This window comes from Aethalodelphis obliquidens, unplaced genomic scaffold (genome assembly GCF_003676395.1).
Source record: "Aethalodelphis obliquidens isolate GAN/ISIS:26980383/991018 unplaced genomic scaffold, ASM367639v1 scaffold77, whole genome shotgun sequence".
Lineage (NCBI taxonomy): Eukaryota > Metazoa > Chordata > Mammalia > Artiodactyla > Delphinidae > Aethalodelphis > Aethalodelphis obliquidens.
The window spans coordinates 5,237,112-5,256,722 of NW_020838021.1; the positions used below are offsets into that span (position 1 = coordinate 5,237,112).

The 19,611-nt window shown below is 40.0% G+C and overlaps 1 protein-coding gene across 5 annotated transcripts in view; it reads right to left on the reverse strand.

The window, feature by feature from the left end:
• STAG2 (STAG2 cohesin complex component) overlaps positions 1-17,634 on the reverse strand; it is a 115,667-nt gene extending 98,033 nt beyond the window's left edge. For 4 of the 5 annotated variants that reach the window (XM_027092372.1, XM_027092369.1, XM_027092371.1 and 1 more), the window contains exon 1: positions 17,415-17,634. The gene's annotated coding sequence lies outside the window, so the exon portion shown is untranslated. Of the gene's footprint in view, positions 1-16,431; positions 16,707-17,414 lie in introns of those variants that run through there. The other variant, XM_027092368.1, reaches the window with a different exon arrangement.
• Between the last annotated feature and the right edge of the window lie 1,977 nt (positions 17,635-19,611).

Sequence of the window (19,611 nt, forward strand, 5' to 3'; positions counted from 1 at the left end):
CGGAGCCTGTGCTCCGCAAGGGGAGAGGCCACACAGTGAGAGGCCCGAGTACCGCAAAAAAATAAAATAAAATAACATCTCCAAAGCAGGGATAATGTGGTTACCATACACGACAGCAACGGTGGGACTGTAAGGTAGGTACGACCCTACTGGAAAACAACACACCTTCAGTTACAAGGAGCTTCAAAAAGTTCATACTCAATGACAGCATGATCCCACTGCTGGACATAACTAGATAAGGGGAAAAGACAAAGTTACTCATAGAAGCTGTGCCTTCTAAAACAGAGGAGGAAAGAGACAAATGTACAGCAAGGAAAATAATTAGGTAGTTGATGGTATGGCACACACACAAAAAGACAAAAATGTGTAGAGCTAAACTGGTTCTGAGACCCAATTCCAATGTTGTGTTGCGGGCAGGGGTGAGGGGGTGGGGGGATATCTCATACAGCACCAAGTAATTCTCCAGACATCAGCTGGGAGTTCTACAATTCACCTCAGTTCTGACACTGTCTACCCAGAGACTGCATCAGATTCCACAGGTTTAAGGGTTCAGTCCTACAGGACTGCCCCAGCCCAACCCCACTTCAGAGGGCAGTCGCAAGTCCAGGTTGTTACCGGTACTTCTGACCAACTGGCTATAAATTAGAGGTTCTTAATGCGAATGAAAAACGTTGCCTGCCATATCAGCAAACAAAGGATGCTATCTATGGCCATCAAGCCATCAGCCACTACCTGCTGCCCCGATGGTGAGCCCTGAGGGAACTCAGGATGGAGACAAAGGGGCTTCCCGCTGCCAAACCCTTAGCCACAGCAGCCACCCTGCAACGGTGCACCCTGAGGGGACTGAGGACAGGAAAGAACAGGATACTGGCCCTAGATAGTTAAGGTGCCTATCAAAGGAATGACTTCAATGAGCCCAGACTCTTGCATCTTCCCATACAAGAAAAGTGCTAAATTCATTAACTTGAAATGTCTGGTTTTCTTTAACAGTAGTCTTTTGATGTTCTAACTACCTGTTTTCTGTTGCAAAACTCCTATTTATCCTGGCCCCTCCCTTACCTCTTTGGAGCAGTCCCTCAGAGCTATCTCAGAGGCTGTCTTGCGGGTTGAAGTCCTCAGAAATTCCTCCAAATAAAACATAATTCTCAACTTTTAGGTTGTGCATTTTTTTTTGACACTAAGAACCCCTCCTTGGGTTCAATTAATTTGCTATAGTGGCTCGCAAAACTCAGAAACATTTTACTTAGCAGATCACCAGTTTATTGTAAAAGGAACTCAGGAACAGCCAGATGAAAGAGATACAGGGCAAGGTACCGGGAAAAGGCGAGGAAGCTTCCAAGTCCTCTTGGAGCTCGCCATTCTCCCCAAACTTCCATAAGTTCACCAAACCAGAAGCTCTCTGAACCCTTTCCTGTAGGGTTTTTATGGAGGCTTCGGGATTGATTAAATCATTGGCCACTGGTGATTGCATTCCATGCCCCCAGAAGTGGGGGTGGGGTGGGGACTGAAAGTTCTAACCCTCTAACCACAGCTGACTTCACTAGCAACCAACCAGTCCCCACCCTAAGGTGCTTTCTAAAAGTCACCTTATTGATACAACAAAAGATACCTCTATCACTCCGAACACTGAGGAAATTCGAAGGGTTTGGGGAGCTCTGTGCCAGAAATAGAGAAGACCAAATATATACTGCTTATAGACTACAACAGCACAATAGCCCTACGTCACATCAGAGTCAAAAATATATTCCAGATGCATTAAATTTTTAAATGTGTGTGGGGGGGGACAAAAAAGTTTCCGGGTGGTGGTAGGTTGGCGAGTGAGGTGCTGCAGGGGATATCAGAATATGAAAAAGCATTTGATGTTTTGTATTCTTTTTACTTTAACAATATATACATTATTACGACCATATAAAATATACACATGGCACTCTGTACTTGCCCTTTTGTAACACTTACCATACTTAATTGTAACTGCTTATTTAATATCTTTTTTCCCTACTAGACTGTAAATTCTGAGGGCAGGAACCAGGCCTGCCTTGTTCACTGATATCCCCAGTGCTTAGCACAGTGCCTGCCACTTATAGACACTCAAATATTTGTGGAGCAATTCTACTTCTCGGTATACACACAGAAGAACTGAAACTAGAGACTCAAACAGATATTTGTATACCATGTCCATGGCAGCATTATTCACAACAGCCAAAAGGTGGAAGCAATCCAAGTGTCCATCACGGATGAATGAACAAAATGTGGTATATACAGAAATGGAATATTATATATCCTTAAAAGGGAAGAAAATTCTGACACATGCTACAACAAGGATGAACCTTGAAAATGTGCTAAGTAAAATAAGCCAGTCACAAAAGGATAAATATCTCTATGCTTCCTCCTACCTGAGGTACCTAGTCAAATACATAGGAACACGAAGCAGAACGCTGGTTACCAGGAACTGTTTGAGGGCAGAGGGGAGATAGGGAACTGTTTAATGGGTAGAGAGTTTTATTATGGAATGATGAAAAAGTTCTGGAGATAGATGGTGGTGATGTTTGGACCACTATGTGAATGTAACTAATGCCATTAAACTGTATACTTAAAATGGTAAAATTTTACATTTTACCAAAATTTTAAAAAATAAATAGTTTTGAAAAAAATAGTTTTGGATTGAAGCAAGTAGAATTATAAGTAGTTTTTTAGACTGATAACAATAATTTCCCTTTGAAATATTATCCCAAGAAGCAGAAAAGTGAGAAAATTTTGTAAGATAGTCACGTCTGGCATTATTTCTACCCAAGATAGTTTTTCCACAAAATTTGAAGAAAAGTGAAGTGGTTGCCTACACACTTATCTCATATAAAAGAACAGGGAAAAAAAGAAAAGGTTTTCCTTTTCAAAATAGACTCCAGCAAATCCAACCATAATTTTCACAGCTATTTTGAAGAGGACATCAAATTGCAGTATATTATCTAATACCACTCATATTTAAGTACAATCAATTCTTTGATTATCCACAGCTCCATACAAAGTAATTCCAGTAAAATTTTCATTGACTTTTCAGAATGCAATAAGCCAGATATGCCCTCCCTTCTTGTCCCAGACCACTTCCCAGCTTAGTCTGGTAACCTGGGACCCAGGGTGGAAGAAGAACCCAACTCCCAAGAGATGCCACAAAGAAAACAATCTACATAAGGATAACCATTGATTATATCAGCTTTAAAGATAATTTCATCTTGACATAATTGAAACAACAGTTTTTATACTGTATACAATTTAAAATCATCTCACAGATGGGAGAACATGCCATCTGGATTCTTTTCAAATTTTAGATGCTTATGGATTTTATGCTACATTTTCCTAGATTTTCTCCTATATCCCTGACCAGTCTATCAATGTTCCTACTTCTTCCTCCTACCCAGTTAATAATAAGGTTTTCACTCCTGGCCTTCTACTCCTCTTTATTTATAACTTCTCCCCTCTAAAGACCAATGTACAGTATGCACAGGGATCCCTAAGGTCTATCTCCTACTCTTATATCTGCTGAACTCCAGTTGCGCTAATATCAGCTTAAGATTGAAATATCTAAAAATACAATTTTGTCTTTCTCTCAAAAATCAGCTACCATTTAAGTGCAAGAGCATGGTTCAGTATTATCACTACCATGTTCCAACTACATACATTATTGCAACAAATTTTATGAGAAGCAGAAAGAAAGAGGTATGAATTCCAAGACATGAGAAAATAATGATTTTATGTGCTATCAAAATATTAAAACTAAAACAATTATTTAAAGTTTCAGTACATGGCAGTTCTTTTTTTTTACCATACATACATGTTTATGTACATATCATGGCAAAGCTAGGAATCTTCCTGTATGAAGCCAACTCCCTGCTTCACAGCTCCACACTGCGCACATCACAAATACACTATAAATGGTCAATGAACAAATCTTTAGGCAAAATGAGGGGTTGAAAGTTAAGACAGTAAGAAGCTGGAAAGCAGACCTCTACTAAGAGATAAAAGGCTTCACAGAACCTAGAAGCTGACCTGAGGGCACATACTCCTCCCGGAATTCAAGGCAATTCATGAGAACAGACTTCTAAAAACTACAACAGGAGACTGCACTGCCTCCCCACTCCCACCCCAAAACAGCCCCAAGCACAATCCTCATCACAACTCTGTTTCGGAAAATGCCCATCTTGGTCCATTAAGATTAAATCAATCTAATTCAGGATCAGCTTGCAAGTAAGCCTAGTGAGTCTCAGGATACCACATAATGCATCCACTCAACAAATATTATACAACCTACTATGTCCCAACCACTGTTCTAGGTGCTGGGGTTAAGGCAATGAACAAGACAAATATTCTTGCCCTCAATGGGTTTACATTCTAAGGCGGGGAAAGAGATAACCCACATAAAACTATGTTTGATAATGAAAAGAGCCATGCAGAGAAATACAGTAAGGAGAAAAGGAAGTGTTGGGGGCAAAAGATATTTTACATGATATGGCCAAGGAATACTTCACTGAAAGGCTGATTACTTGAGTGAGCAAAATGTCCTAAAGAAATAAGCAACCGCACCAGACAGAGGGAACAGTAAATACAACGGCCGAGAGGTGAGAACATATTTGGGCAAATTACTAAATTTCTTTAGGCCTCAGTTTTCTGTAAAATGAGTACAATATCCCCTATACAATGTAAGATGTAAAAGTAGTATATTACATCAAGTATCTGACATACAGAATGTACTCAATAAATGAAAATATTACAGTTATCTGGGGGTCTATCATGCCAGCAAAACCCTAGGCATATTGTCTGGCATACAGAAAACACTCAGAAAAGTATTGTTACCTAATCCCCATAATAACATAAGGCATGCAGGATTACCCATTTTATAGCTAGGAAACCTGAGGATCAGAAAATTTCCCAATCCTCTGCTGACCTCTAAAATTCCTATTAGGATGAGCAAACATACTTCATGATTAAAGAGAAGACTTAAAATAAATACACTGCCAAGATGAGGAAACCATTCATATTAATGTCAACAATCAGCAGTATGGTACTGTAGTGCTAAGAACATGGGACACTAATCAGATTGCCTGGGTTCACATCAAGTCTCCACCGCTTTCCTAGGTATGTGTCCTTGTGCAATTTTACCTTTTTGTTTTGCACCTGTTTCCTCACCTGTAAACAGAAAACAATAGCAGTACCTACCTCAGAGAGTTGCTGGGAGGATAAAATGGCTTTATTTTTGAAATCACTTCTATTTCAGTGCCTAGCACATGGAGTTATATAGTATTATTAGTAAAAGTATAAAAGTAAAAAAAAAGGAAATCATCATCAAAACAGTTCTACTTTACATGGAGAATTTTAGAAATTGTACAGATAGTGGAGATGGAAAAGCAACAGAAAAGGGTGCTGGAGAAAAATGAAAATCAAAACAGAACAGAAGAACATAAAAGTAGCATCATGATGTTATCTGGATTTAGACCAATTTACCTGATCAGATTTTGCTCCCGTTAGTATTACTGTCCTTTAGTAGGAACACTACTAGTGAGACATATGCCAACAATGCTTTGGATAACATTTTGTTTCATAGTTTATTTTATAAGAAGTTTAATTCCTTAAAATTAATTCAGATGTCACTTTACTGGGGATTAAAACAAATTCAATGTAACAAACTTTATCATCTTCCCCCACCCAACCCTCTTCTAGGTGTTATTTGATGCTTATTATAAAATACGAAACATATCACATCTAACTTCAGACTGAGAATAATTTATTCCCTATCAGCTCTTGGTAGAAAATAAGCCTTTCCCCTACCTAATTTCCAAAAGTTTTCTACTTTGAGAAGTCTAACTTCCTCAGTCTCATCAAGTTAGTATGCTTGCCCCCTCTTACTCTTCCCCCCCCGCCAAAAGTTATCACTACACAAGTCTATAAATATCCCACTGGAAGGCAATGTATCACTGTGTAAAGAAGTGTGCTGGAATTAGGCAGAACTGGATTCAAAAGTAGGCTCTGCCACTAACTAGCTGAGTGAACGTGAGCAAGTCACTTAACTATTTTGAACCTCAGTAAATGAAAATACCACCAATTATCTCACATGGTTGTTTTAAGAAATAAAAATTAAATGTTAGGGAGCCTTGCTGTGTAGTAGATCCTATAAATGATATCCTGTAGATACACAAAGTTTATCATTAATGCAAAGCCAACTAGAGGAAACTAATTGACTACTTCTCTTCCAACATACAGGTCTTGAAGATGAGATATTAATAATGTAATTATAATGTAGGGTTACTTTCCTAGAAAACCTAAGGTTTTAATTACCATTTCAGAATCTGCATGATACATATTACACAATGAGACAAGAATTCAAAATCAGATAAAAACGTAATCCCTTGTCTGAAAAAGGTAAACTAGTTATAAGACATAAGTTTGGATATTCACCAATATTGTACATATAAACATTACATATTTATACACACAAATAATTATCTCTCATGTTAGGTTTGCTATTTTTTCTGCAGCAACCTGGATAACTGTTTCAGTCTAACTTCAAAGGTTTAGGAACTAATTCCCTACTAAACGATCTTTTCTAATATAATCCTGTATTGTCCAGATAATCCCTCTGAAATTTTTCAAGTATATTTAGAACACCCAAATATGAATCCAACCACTGAATATTCCTCAATGAATAGTAGCACTTTATGCATTGACATGTAACCAAAACTCAAAAAAGTACATATACTCAAACTGGAAAAATCCATTTGTCATTGACAAATTTGCTTTTCAAAAACATACCTTCAAGCTTCTACTTCCCTGCCAGCCATGGCTACCACCACTTCCTCAATTCTCCTGCCAGGAATAAAGTCTGAGGAATGTCTTTTGGCCTGAATGAGTGGTGGAAACAGGGAGGGACATATCCCAAAGGAAAAATATTATGGCTTTGCTAATATTTCCTACATTTTCTCTACTTCTTTAGCATAGAAGGGAAATTCTCAAAGGTTCATGTCCAACTATCTTTAATACTATTTCTTTAAATCACAAAAAAGGCCTTTTTTAGTAAGAGAATATTAAATGTGTTCTTTGTAGTAACATTCTAACCACCATAAAGTTTGCAAATTAGTTACAAGGCAGGAGATACATGGGTGAGTGTGGAAATATTCTTGCTTTTGAAAAGAGAAAAACGTTAGAAACCCAAGAAAAGAGAGTATCATACATCCCAGTCCTGAAATGGAAATACTACTTTAAATATACCAAACCTACATCATCATATGTATGTAGAGAATGAATTTAATGAATATCATATACTGCTACAAAGACATTTCAAGCTAACACTCCAACAAAGAATCCAAAGTCAAAAAGCAAAACACAAGCAGGGATAAATTTAAGTTCCTATTTAAACGCAAGCATTTACAACTTGAGGTAGAGAAAGACACACAAGAGTCCTATATAACAGAGTGATTGTTGATTGCCTCTTTTTCTTTTACACAGAAGCACAATATCACTTAGAAGGTCTCAACCTTTGGATAACAGTAACTGGTTACAGGGAATGATCATGGGCTTCTTTAACTTAGTTTATTAACAACCACCGAAGACTGAACTGAAGCATTGCAATGCTACATCAACAGTCCTTAATTGTTATTTTTCCCCAAAGCTTTTCAGAGTACTCCTTATTTTTAAATACTTGTCACTAATCTTAAATTAAGGACACTATCAAAACTGCATTGGGCTTCCCTGGTGGCGCAGTGGTTGAGAGTTCGCCTGCTGATGCAGGCAGCGCAGGTTCGTGCCCCGGTCCGGGAAGATACCGCATGCCGCGGAGCGGCTGGGCCCGTGAGCCATGGCCGCTGAGCCTGCGCGTCCGGAGCCTGTGCTCTGCAACGGGAGAGGCCACAACAGTGAGAGGCCCGCGTACCGCAAAAAAAATAAAAAATAATAAAAAAACTGCATTGATGGCTATTGGTTTTAGCTTAGTATTCTTTAATATACAGTAATCCCAGTACATAATGTTTCCAAAATGGGTTAGTTTTAACCCTTTTGGGGTGATAAAACTCAACTGACAACATTGACTGAGGGCAGAGACTATGTAGTTTACCACTGTATATCCCATCCCTGAAGGCACTTTAAGTACCAGCTGAAAAAACAACGAATGAACTCTTTTGAAAACTTGAATAAATGCAGTTATACATGTTGTACATTAATTTCACAGGGTTCTCACACCTCCACCCTATCCATGGGCCCCATATTAAAACCCAGCAATAGCTTTTTAAAAATACCAACTGCATTAATTTCTATAATAAATCAAATCCACAAAATAACCTTTTGTTTACCAGTCATTATGCGGCCCACAAATTCCTTCCTCTGGTCAGATATGCAGTCCCCACCTTCCAACTTCACGATGGCTTTAATGAACTAAACAAATGACTTTAAGAATTGAATAGACCTACTTAATAGCCTCTCAGTTGTTTATAAGATAGTGATGCCAACAAAACTTATAAAAGTGAACTAGCTAGCGGAAAAAAAAACAAATTCCTCAATGAAATATTAGAATAGCTAAGTATGAAGTCCTCTTAAGATCAGCTCTCTACTACTCACCCTCACTAAAAGAAAAAAGAGGGAAAAAAATCTTATTTTACAAAATAGTAAAATCTGTGATTATGCTGAAATCATTTCACCAAATGTTTAAATCATTTGGGGGGGGTGTGTGTACCACAAACAAACAGGCTGGGAATACAAAGCAGTTGCAAAAGTCACCAAAAATAAAAGACAACTATTAATTTTATGAAATGACACATCAATCTCCAAAAGACTTAATTTTCAAATTATGGTACAGAATCAGTTTAACTTCGAATAAGTCTCTAAACTAGACCTTTTTCTTTCTTTTCTAATACTACTTCTCCTTAGTCACAAAACTGTCTCTTTCAGCTTTCTTCTCAGAAGAAATTTTCCATCTAAGAGCCCCCATGAAATATCATACAATTCACATTTCCTCCTAAGAAACCCGTAAAGGGAGTCTAAACAATGTAAGGAAAACAAATACAGATGTAAACAGTAAAAGTAGTTATCATGGAGTTTTCTGTTTTTATTTAGGAGGACCTCACTCAGAGAAGTTGCTTTTCAACATTAAGACATCATCACTGAAGTCTTAAGAGTCACTTGAAAAAAGCCAACTGGAAATTCTACTGGGTTTTTAAAAACACTGTATCTTGTCTTTTACTGTCGACCCCATACCAATAAAAACTCCTCCAAAGAGTAAAAACAAACTCTAAGAATATGGCAGTGTAAAGTAATTTAAATCACGTTCATGCCCAAAGAAATCTCCATAGGGGTTTCGAATCTCTTCCTACCACTTACTAACTGGGCAAGTTACTTGGCCTCCTATGCTTTGGTTTTCTCTTCTAAAAAAGGGGTGGGAGTTGTTAATTAGGGTCATCATACATCCTAGTTACTCTGGGACAGTCCTAGTTTATACTGTTATCCTAGCATGCCATCCACTTAGTGCCCCCTTTCACTCTCAACAGTATCCTGGTTTGAACAAAAAATCATATGGTCATCCTACTTCAGAGGGTTATGAAGACTAAGTGAGCTAATACACATAAAGCATTTGTAATAGTGTCCAGCACACAGTAAGAGTACAGTTAGTGTTACCTATTGTTAATGTTAGTCACTGTCAAAGGCTTCTTATAAAAGGCTTTGAATAATATAATGAACAGAGCTCCTACAATATTCTTTTTTACAAATGAAATTATGCATTTAACTTCCCAAATTCAATATTCAATTATTTAAAACAACTAAGTAGCACTAACTGCTTGAAATCAACACTGACCAATTTATCCCACAGAAATGGCAGTATCAGCAACTGCATTCACTTTTTATCAAACGTTAAGTTTTAAGTAGAGGCTATATTAGGGTTACTGACAGGAAAGAAACCATGAAAAGTAAAACCTTGTTTGACATCAAACCAAGTCCCTTAATATTCTAGCAACCTTTCTCAACCAGTGTTCCTCATGTTATTAACCACAGAACTCAGAAAATGATTTGAGTGACAATTTCCTGAATTCTCCCAAGAACAGTACATAGCTAGTATCTTTCTAGATGCACTGGAGAGAAACTAATTTATTATATACAATGGATGCCTTGGGGCATAATTCTGTGGTAGAACACCAGTGGTATTCTTGGACTACAAAGGGGAAAATATGGATGAAAAGACTCAATATTGACTCTGGGTAGAAGACAGTATCACCTGGAAAAAATATTTCCTACAGAATAAAGGTTAAGGAAATGATTAACATAAAATATATAAATTTGACTCATGGCTGTGAAAAGCACTAATATTTTTGGTTTTACCCCATTTCCACTAATTTATCTTAGGCCAGCTACACGATATCTAGCATTCCTTCAGATTAGAAAAGTTCTAGTTATAGTTTATGAAAAGCAGGAAGGAGAAAGAGGAAAAGCAAAGAAAGCTGAGACCAAGATTCTGATCACTAATGAACCAAATAATCCAGGGCAGCAATATTAACTATTACCTGATAAAAAATAAGAACAAGAAATTTTAATTAAGTGAAAAGATGAACTAGAATAGAAAGTAGAAACAGATAAGGTACTAACACTTAGAAGAAAATATTTTTAAGGTACCATTAAATAACCAAAAAAACCCTACAGAACCAATCAGAGCAGTGAATTATAAGAGTCACCTAAATTCTCTTTTCAAATCACTCGATAAACATGCTGAATGATTGGGGAACTATTCTCAGACACATTTAGCTCCATTCTATATAGAGCTTAAATGACAAAAGAAAAAAAAATCAGTGAAACCACTCTATCTACCATAGTATGACCCCCCAAAAATTAAGAATACAATTCAACATATTATCCCATCTAAAACAAAAAAATATATATATTATTCCACAAATTTTTGTATAATGAGCATACTCAAACAAACCTAAAGCTCAGATTTATTTCAACTATTAGTATAAAACACAATTAGACCGTTCATCAGGCAGCAACTCATCTAACCCTACATTAAAAATCTGCATTAACCCTGTACTATACGTGAAAAAAATCTTCATTTTGTAACACTGAAAAGATACATGCTTTCAATGATAGATATCCCAAGACCTAACACAGTTAAGAGAAACTACTGAGTTTAACAAAAAAGTACAAAGGTTTTGAGGCCAGGCTAATATGCGTGTGAATTCAGACTGTCAATTATTATCATGTGACAAGTCATTTATTCTCTGAGAGCCTCAATTTCCCCATCTGTAAAATGACAACCATCTATCTTGCAAGGTAGCAGAGAAGTTTAAACAATACATGTTAAAACACAGTGTACAGTTATTGGCATTTAAAAGTCACTCAAATGGCAACTAAATTAAGAGTTTCTTAGAATATCTCAGGATTCAACAAGTTATAGGTCAAATCCCATTAAAACAAATGTTATTCATGCAAAAGTGTAAATAGGACCTGCTTTTTCCCCCCCAACAACATTCAACAGAATTTAAACAATATATATATATTTATTGCGATCACAAGCTGTTTATATTTACCAGTGTTTGGGTGTTCCTGAAGAATTTAAAGGGATACAGTAGGGAGCCAATCGCAAAGATTGAACAATATATTTTTATAAAGGAATTTTACCTTTGAGGTGTACATTAGATTATCCAGAGTTTACAGAAATCGCTCTAGTTTGTCTCATCAAGCCTAGTCGTGTATTTTCCAATTAAAATAAAAAAGAACAGATCATCAACATTATTCACCCTCCCCTCATTTGGGGGAGAGGATGGGGCTTAAAACAATTTCAATAATCTCTAGACTAGACCAACCATATGTAAAGATTTGTTTTCTTCTGGCTAGTAGCAAAGATAGAACTATAGCAAGCATACATTAAAAATACAGTTCAGAAAAAAAAATACAGTTCAGGTAGCAGATTACCATAGCTGCTAAAGAGATGTAGTTTTTTTTTTAAATGCACATATACAAAAATTAAGACTCCACCAAGCAACACCACTCACACTGACAAAATATAAAATTTGGTTAAATTAAATACAAAGCAGGCAACTCAGGAGACTGAAAAATATCAAGCTGACAATTTTGTTTTCTCATGTATCTTTGGCAAAGAGAACACGCAATAACCACCACTCATGATATCCAGAGATATCAGAAAATTATTATACAGGAGCAGTACTGAACCACAAATTAAAAGTCCTAAATATGTATCAAATGTAGAAATTACACAAATAAAATACGTGTAAAGAACTCTTAAAATAATCTGTATCTTTAAAGTTTCTTCTTTACTCTCTGATAATTAACGGTGTTTCAATATATACTGACACCCATAGATAACTGGGACTATCCCTTGCCTTTGCTATGCTCCCCAACTCCCAAAATAGGTATAGGATAGAGCTCCACTACACAGTAAACTGTTGGGTTCAAGTCTTCGAATAATCTAATAGCGAAGTCAAAGTACTAACACAAGACCAGTGTTTTTTTAACATGTGAGACAAAAAAGTCACATTAAAGATATGAACCTTATCCCATTGAGGTGTAATAGATCATTGCGTCCATCTACTGTAAATTTTAAGCTCGAAAGTTAACTTGCAGCAGCAAAAACTGAAGTCTTCCATCTACTATAAAGAACCCAAAGAAGAATATGCTATTCACTGTTTACTCCCTTCCCACACATAATTGTGGGTGGCATCAGTTAAACATGCAGAGTATTAAGCATTACTAAATTGTCCAAGGTGTATATTCACATCTAACCCTATATTCCCAAAGGGTAGTTTGAGCCTGAGCCTGTCCCCCACCCCAACCCACCCATTTTAATTCACAGGTTCTCAGGAGACCACCAACGTCATTAAGGTTCAAAAAGAAAACAATGAAAAAATAATGTATAATTTAATTTCATTAAAATCTTGAGTACTTGGGCTTTAAAAAAAAAAAACCTAACTAAATAGACTTCAAAGTTACCAAACTCATAGTTTGTTCCTTTAGTAGTTTAGCTCTTGCCTCACAATAAAATAAATCTGAAGTCACAATCCTCAACATTTAAGATTATTCGCATATAAGAGTTCAAAATACATAATCTGTCTTCTCTTAACATCCTTCTAAAGCTAAAGTGATGAATACGAAATATACAAACAGACTAATATTAACAATTACGAAATGTCTGTCCCCAGCCTAGGGTGGAATTTTTGCTTTAATAATGATTAGGGATCACACTTCGCCAAATACAGAAGTTAAATATCCATTATTTTCGGTTCCCTTTAAAACTTTGACGTATGTTCAGAAATACATCTTATAGGGTGAAAAAACCTGCCACTGAACAACACAAAATTGCAGAAAATAAGGCACTTAACTTCAAATGATCTACAAATTCTTTGTAGGAGCAATTTACAAATACACTAATTAAGGAGACTGAAGGTTTTAATGGCAACGCATTTTTACTTTACTGTTGATGGGTAATGGTCAGATGTTCTTAATATAAAACATTAAAATATTTTACATATCAACCTTTAACTATTTATGGCATCAGATGGTTAAAAGTGGGGGGAGGGGAGCTTTAACTCATTTTGTATGTAAACATTCATTTTCAGATCAATTTTTTAAAAAACCACCCCACCCCCACTGCCCGTCTCTGATACCTTAGGATGCTATAGTTATTTCACAGTGGGAAAGAACAGGTAAGAAGTAGATTTCTTTTCCAATCCTCTTCTCTACCCATTCATTAAACACCAAATACTGAAACTGAATTCAACTCCTACCTCGATCTTCTTACCAGGAATGCTCCCTAGGGCACCCGAATCCCTTCCACTGTCATTTATTCCAACTGCCAAAGCCCCTCCTATTAATAGTAAATCCCTTTCATACTGACTCACTGGAACTCCAACTTAATGAAATAGACACCAAGCAGAATTTACAAAATTTGCTAATGGAATTTTCCTATTTTCAAAGGATTAAAAAAGAAACTAAAAGTAGAGCACGTTCAGACTAAGTTACAAACATTTAAAGTTCAACCAATTTATAACCATTTATCTTGCTTATTCTATACTGGTTCAATTTAAATATTTTTTGAGTTTGTAATTCAGACATTGTGTAATTACTTATACACAAGGCCAAGTTTCCCAGGCAAATAATATGTAAATATAAACTTAAGTCATTACACCAAAATTGCAAGACAATCTGAATTTTTTTCTTCCAAATTTTTTGTTTAAGTATGGAAACATTCAAGTACACGCTAAAGTAGAGAGAATAGTACAATGAGCTCTCCTGTACTCATCACCCAGCTACAATCATCAACTCAAGGCCACTTTTGTTTCATCTCTACCTCCCACCTCTCCCCCAATTATCTTCAGAAAAGAATTAAAAGGAAGACACTGTGCTCAGTATGTACAGAGAAAAATCCAAAGATAAAAAAGTATCAAAGACTAGCAAGAAGTCAAGAATCTAACAATGTAACTGTACAGCCACCCTATACAATTACTTGTTAGGTGGTAAATTTTTTTTAAGAATTCGGATTTTTTTTAAACAGGGAAATACCCATCTTTAAGAATCTGATAAAGCCAATAAGATCCCAAGGACATATTTAAAATTACGTCTAAAAGGGTAAATAAGAATGTGATGAAAATGAACTTAAACATTTACAATTAGCTTGCATTCACGTAGCACCTTGGCTCAAAACTAAAAAAAAAGACTATTTAACATAATGTGTCATAAAATTACAGTTCAAGCACTTGAAAGACCGCTGAACACTTACGCCTTAACTGGTCCTTCTGATTCCTAATTATAGATTGATATCAATGTAGGAAAAAAAACAGGCATTTTAACGTAAGTGGTTTAAAATGTTCAAAATTACCCCACCGTTCACTGGAAAATATATGAAATCAAGTCTAAACTACCTGAATTGTATGTCATTAAAGAGAAATGTATCCACTTTCCAGGCCGATTTTTTTTAATAAGTTCACATATACCCTTAAACGCAACGCGCTAGGCTACAGATAGAATTAGGAGACCGCCTCCTGCTTTTGCTCCTAACCAATACGCAGAGAGAGAAGGTTGGCAGGAAAGTGCTGCGAGGACAGTAACAAACACCAGCAGCTCCCGAGCAGGCCCTGCTAGAGCCAGGAATGACGCACTTCGGTAACCCGACTCTTTCTCCCCTCCACCCCCGCCCCCAGCAGCGGTGCTGACACCGCCAACAGCCCGGAGTAGGAAAAAAGACAACAGAAAAAAGGCAGAGGTTGGACCGCACCAGGTTTCATCAAGAAACCTCGATTATTCCTCTTTCGACACTAACCACTAGGACTAAACAGGAAAAGAAGCTTCGTGCTTAAGCAAGTCCCATCATGGTGGTTTAAGAGTCACTAAATTAAGCTGATAATGAGCCCAATCCACAGAGACAAATACAGGGTGTGGCTGCCGTGAAATACGGCGGTCCGTGGGAGAAAAGGGGTATGGAATTTACACTCCAGTGTGAGGGGAAGATGGGGCTCTACGGTGGGGGGGGGGGGCGGCCCGCGCATTTTAAGGAACCATTTCAAACCAACACGAGCTCTTCGTTTACTTAAATCTAATCCTACACATCAAAAGTTTCTAATAGATATATCACGTAAACTGTAAATAACCATTTAATCAAACACCATGACCCTCAATTAACAAACTACATCCAAGAGAAAGGAGGGGGGGGCGGTAGGCAACAACATATAAAACATTTCTAGGCCACAGAAGAGAAAGTCTCACAAACCAGATGAAACTACTAATGCAATATTAAAAATTAAAGCTGAACACTGCAGCACGAAAAATCACACGATAAAACCCATTACAGTTCATGATTAAAAATAAAATGGCATATACACCAAGGGGGAGCGGAAACTAAATGTCGAAAGTACAGCGGTTTATAAAAAAACTAAAGGCAAAACAAGACATTCTCGCGACGGGGGAAAAAAAGGGCAGAAATCAACAATACGTTTACGAATGTAGGCCAGAAGAAAATGAGAACGGGGCTCAAAGTTTTGCGGAACTACTTGATGCTGTTTCCCACACCTTCTCTCTCCCATGGCCCATCCGACCCTTTCCGTCCTAAAATCGCCGTCCACAGATCACCGGGTACGTGAGAGAAGAAAAAAGAAAGTCGACCCCAAGCAAGAATAAAAGTGTGGAGGGAAAAAGCAGAAGCTGCCTACCTGGGGCAAGGATCAGCTCAGTTCGTGCCTTGAGAAAGACAGTGCGGGTGGGGGTGGGAACGAAAAGCAGCACTAAAACTAAAACAAAAGTGGCGCCAAAACCCCCCAACAAACAGCCTTCCACTCCCGCCCTTCCCCCCTCCTCCCATGCCAGGCAGGCAGGGCCCCCTTCGGGGCAAGGTCTGCACGCGGGGGCCAACACCGCCAGACCCCAACCTATTCAGAAAATTGTTGCCCGAAGAAAACTGACCGAAGTCGGGCCTCGGAAGGGATGGAGAGATCGATGCCAATCGCTTTCCCCGGCAGTTCCCCCACCACGCGCTGGAGATGATGGGGCGGGGGAGAAGCAGAGGGGCCCGTCACATGAATGTTGTTCCCTCTCTAGGAAGGGAGGAAGAGAGGGAGGGAGAGGAGGGAGGGAGGAAAGGAAGGAGGGGAAGGGAGAAGGGAGGGGGCACGAGGGAGGGGTGTGATCAGAGTAGATTTTCCCTCGCCTCCCTCGGTCCGAGGCCCAAATATACACAAGCGAGCCTCCTCGCCTCCCCTCCCCCCTAGGTTCCCAGCACCACCATTTTGCTCTCTTCCTTCCCCTCGCCGCGATGCCGCGCTCTCCCCCACCCCAACCGCGGCCGCCCGGCCTTCCCCACTACGGCTCGCACCCCACCCCACCTCCAGTTCGGGCTCTCCCAGGCTTAAGAGCCTGCCGGAGAAAAGGCACCTAAATCTAACACTACACCAAGAAGCAGAGCCTCCATCTTGCGCTGCTCCGCGTTCTCCATTTTGGGCCACCCATGGGGGGGGGTCTCCGTAGAGGCCCCGAGGGAGAGTGGGGCGAGGGAAGGAAGAGAAAACCTTCAGCGAGGGTAGTCGAAAAGAAGAGTCCTGCGGTAGAAAGCCACTCTAGGAGTAGGAGGTAGGGAGGAAGGGGGGCTGGAAGTTCTTGGTAGTGCTGAGGGAGCCACTTGGGGGAAGAGGGGAGAAAGAAGGGCTGGGGGTTACGCGGGGACGAGGAGGCTTCTCCCCGCCTTCACTTGACCGCCCGCTCCACGGCGGGCCCCGCTGGAGGCAAAGGAAGAAGAGAGGAAATTAAACGGCAAGAGTGCCCAGTGTCTTTCCCTCCCAACTCCTCTCTCGCGCCCTGTTTCAACCACACGCGCCTCACGGTGGGCCCCGCGCCCTCCGGGTGCCCCTCCAAACTTCTAGAAGCTTCGCCTCCGCCATTTTATAACTTACCTCCCCCCTCAGCGTATACAGAGGCAGCAACGAGACTGTTCGCCTCCCCCACTCCTCCTTCCTTCTTTCTCAGGCCGGGGGCTTCTTCACCCCTGGGCTGGTACAAGATATTTTTCCCTTCCTCTTCTTTACACCCTCGAATTCTACTCAGGGACGGAAGCTCCCGCGGTTCTAGAGCGGTGGGGGGTTTTGAAAGTGGCGGTCGGATCCGGCGGGTTTTTTTTTTGGTGGCGCTTCGGGATTGTTTGGGGTGTTCGCTCTTCGGCGACTTGGAGGCGAATGGAACGCGCAGGCGCCATCTGTCGGCCGCGAACCCGCGCCCGGCTCCCGTTGGGAGGGAGCGTCATCTAGCGGCAAAGAGTCGCCACTGCAACGCCTGGCCCCCTGCCCTCCCACCCAGCATCCTCCTCCCAATCTCCAGCCAATCGGGGCCGACTGCCTCCCGGGTTCAGCGTCTCCGACGCCGCCTCCCAACGAGGCGCCCGCAGGGGCGCGCCGCCGAGTGGGGTAAACAAGGTGGCGTGCCCGCGCCTGACTTACTCATTCGTTTAGCAGCGCTTCCGCCGCGCAGCCGGGCGCGCCGCGTTTCCTCTTTCTTTATTGGGGGGGGGGGGGGTCGAGGGGAGGGCGGTAGGAATGTCCGGAGGAGCCCCCGTGCTGTGGGAAATCGGAAACTGGGCTCGCTGGGGACTCGTGCTCCGGGCCTCTCCGCCCCCCGCGCAGCCCGAGGTGGCAGCCTAGTCGGGCATCACCCTCCGACGTCCACTTCTGTGACAGGCCCCAGCGAGAGGGCCTTTGGCCCTAGATCCCGGACCCTCGCTTCACCGCACTGCCTACTCCTTCCCACCGAAAGAACTCAACTCGCGTGACTCCGGCACCTGATCCTAAGTGATTTAGGGGGGTTGTTTTTTGAGTTGTTTTGTTTTGTTTTGCTTGTTTTTTTTGCTTCGGGTGTGGAGAGAAAGCGAGCTGATTCTCTACCGGGAAGACCTGGCACTGGAGAAAAAAAAATTTTTTTTTTTCTTTATAACACTAGTCCCGTCTCCCAGAAAACGTGGTCTGCCTCTCTCCAGGGTCTAGGAGACTTAGGGAACTGGGCTACTAGGCTAGGCCGGGCGCTGGAACAGTTGATTCTCCACTCTTGGGGCGGAGGGGAGGAACAGGACGGAGCGAAGTGGAGGGAAATCGAAAATCGGGCAGAAGGAGTCGAGGAGCACCTACCCGGTGTTCCCCGCCTCCCCCGCTTATCCACAGTCTTCCTGGAAGCGTGGGTGGAGGCGGCCTCGCTACTTAGTTAAGAATTTTGGTTCCTTCTTATCCTGCCTCCTCACCCCCGCTCAAGATGTTTGAAATGCGAAAGGATACCCTATCGCTCCTTCGACCCCAAACTCTTAAGTCTTTATCCTTTTTATTTATTTTTTTGTTTGTTTCGAATCCAGCGTCCCGGACCTTTGACCGCCGAAAGCTCTCTACGGGGGGGGACGGGGGGCGGGGGGGGGGAAAGGATCAACTCGGGGACGGCTTGTCCTCCGAAGCGCCGCTTTTCCTAGGACGGGGAGAAGTGACCTATTACAGTGTTTCCCTTGCTGTTACAAATTTATACAATAGTGTTTAGTTAATAAGAGCTGTTTCTTTTTCTTTAATTTTTGGTTAAGCTATTCTTTTAATATTAAATTAGATTTAAATTAGAAGGAAAAAATGTATTTAATAACAAGACAAATTTTCCAAATGAGAAATAATGCAAGCCCCGTGTTAAGTCGTGGAGAATTCACCCGATATCGCTTCTAAAACATTCCTAAAGCAATATAATGATTATTTTCAATCCTTAAATTATATCCTTATCACGCCTGTGTCTTAGGATAGGAGAGAAACTCTGTTCACTGGTTTTTAAATTTTTTCCTGCAACTTTAAAAAAGTTATGGTATATTTATTCAACTGAAAAATAAAAGTTAAACAGAATCATCTAAATATCAATAACAAGAAATAAAATCTGAGACATTTTTACTTACCTCAAAAACTTTGGAGAGTGGAATACTGTTCAAAATAAATTTCCGTTTCTTTTATAGACCATCTTTGGTAGAATGTTATTCAGTTTTTAACAGATTCAAGTCACAGAATGATGCAGCTAGAACATTAAATAGGGAGTAGTGGAAATTTTACAGTTATATAAGTTAATGCAAAATTCCACTTAAAGTAA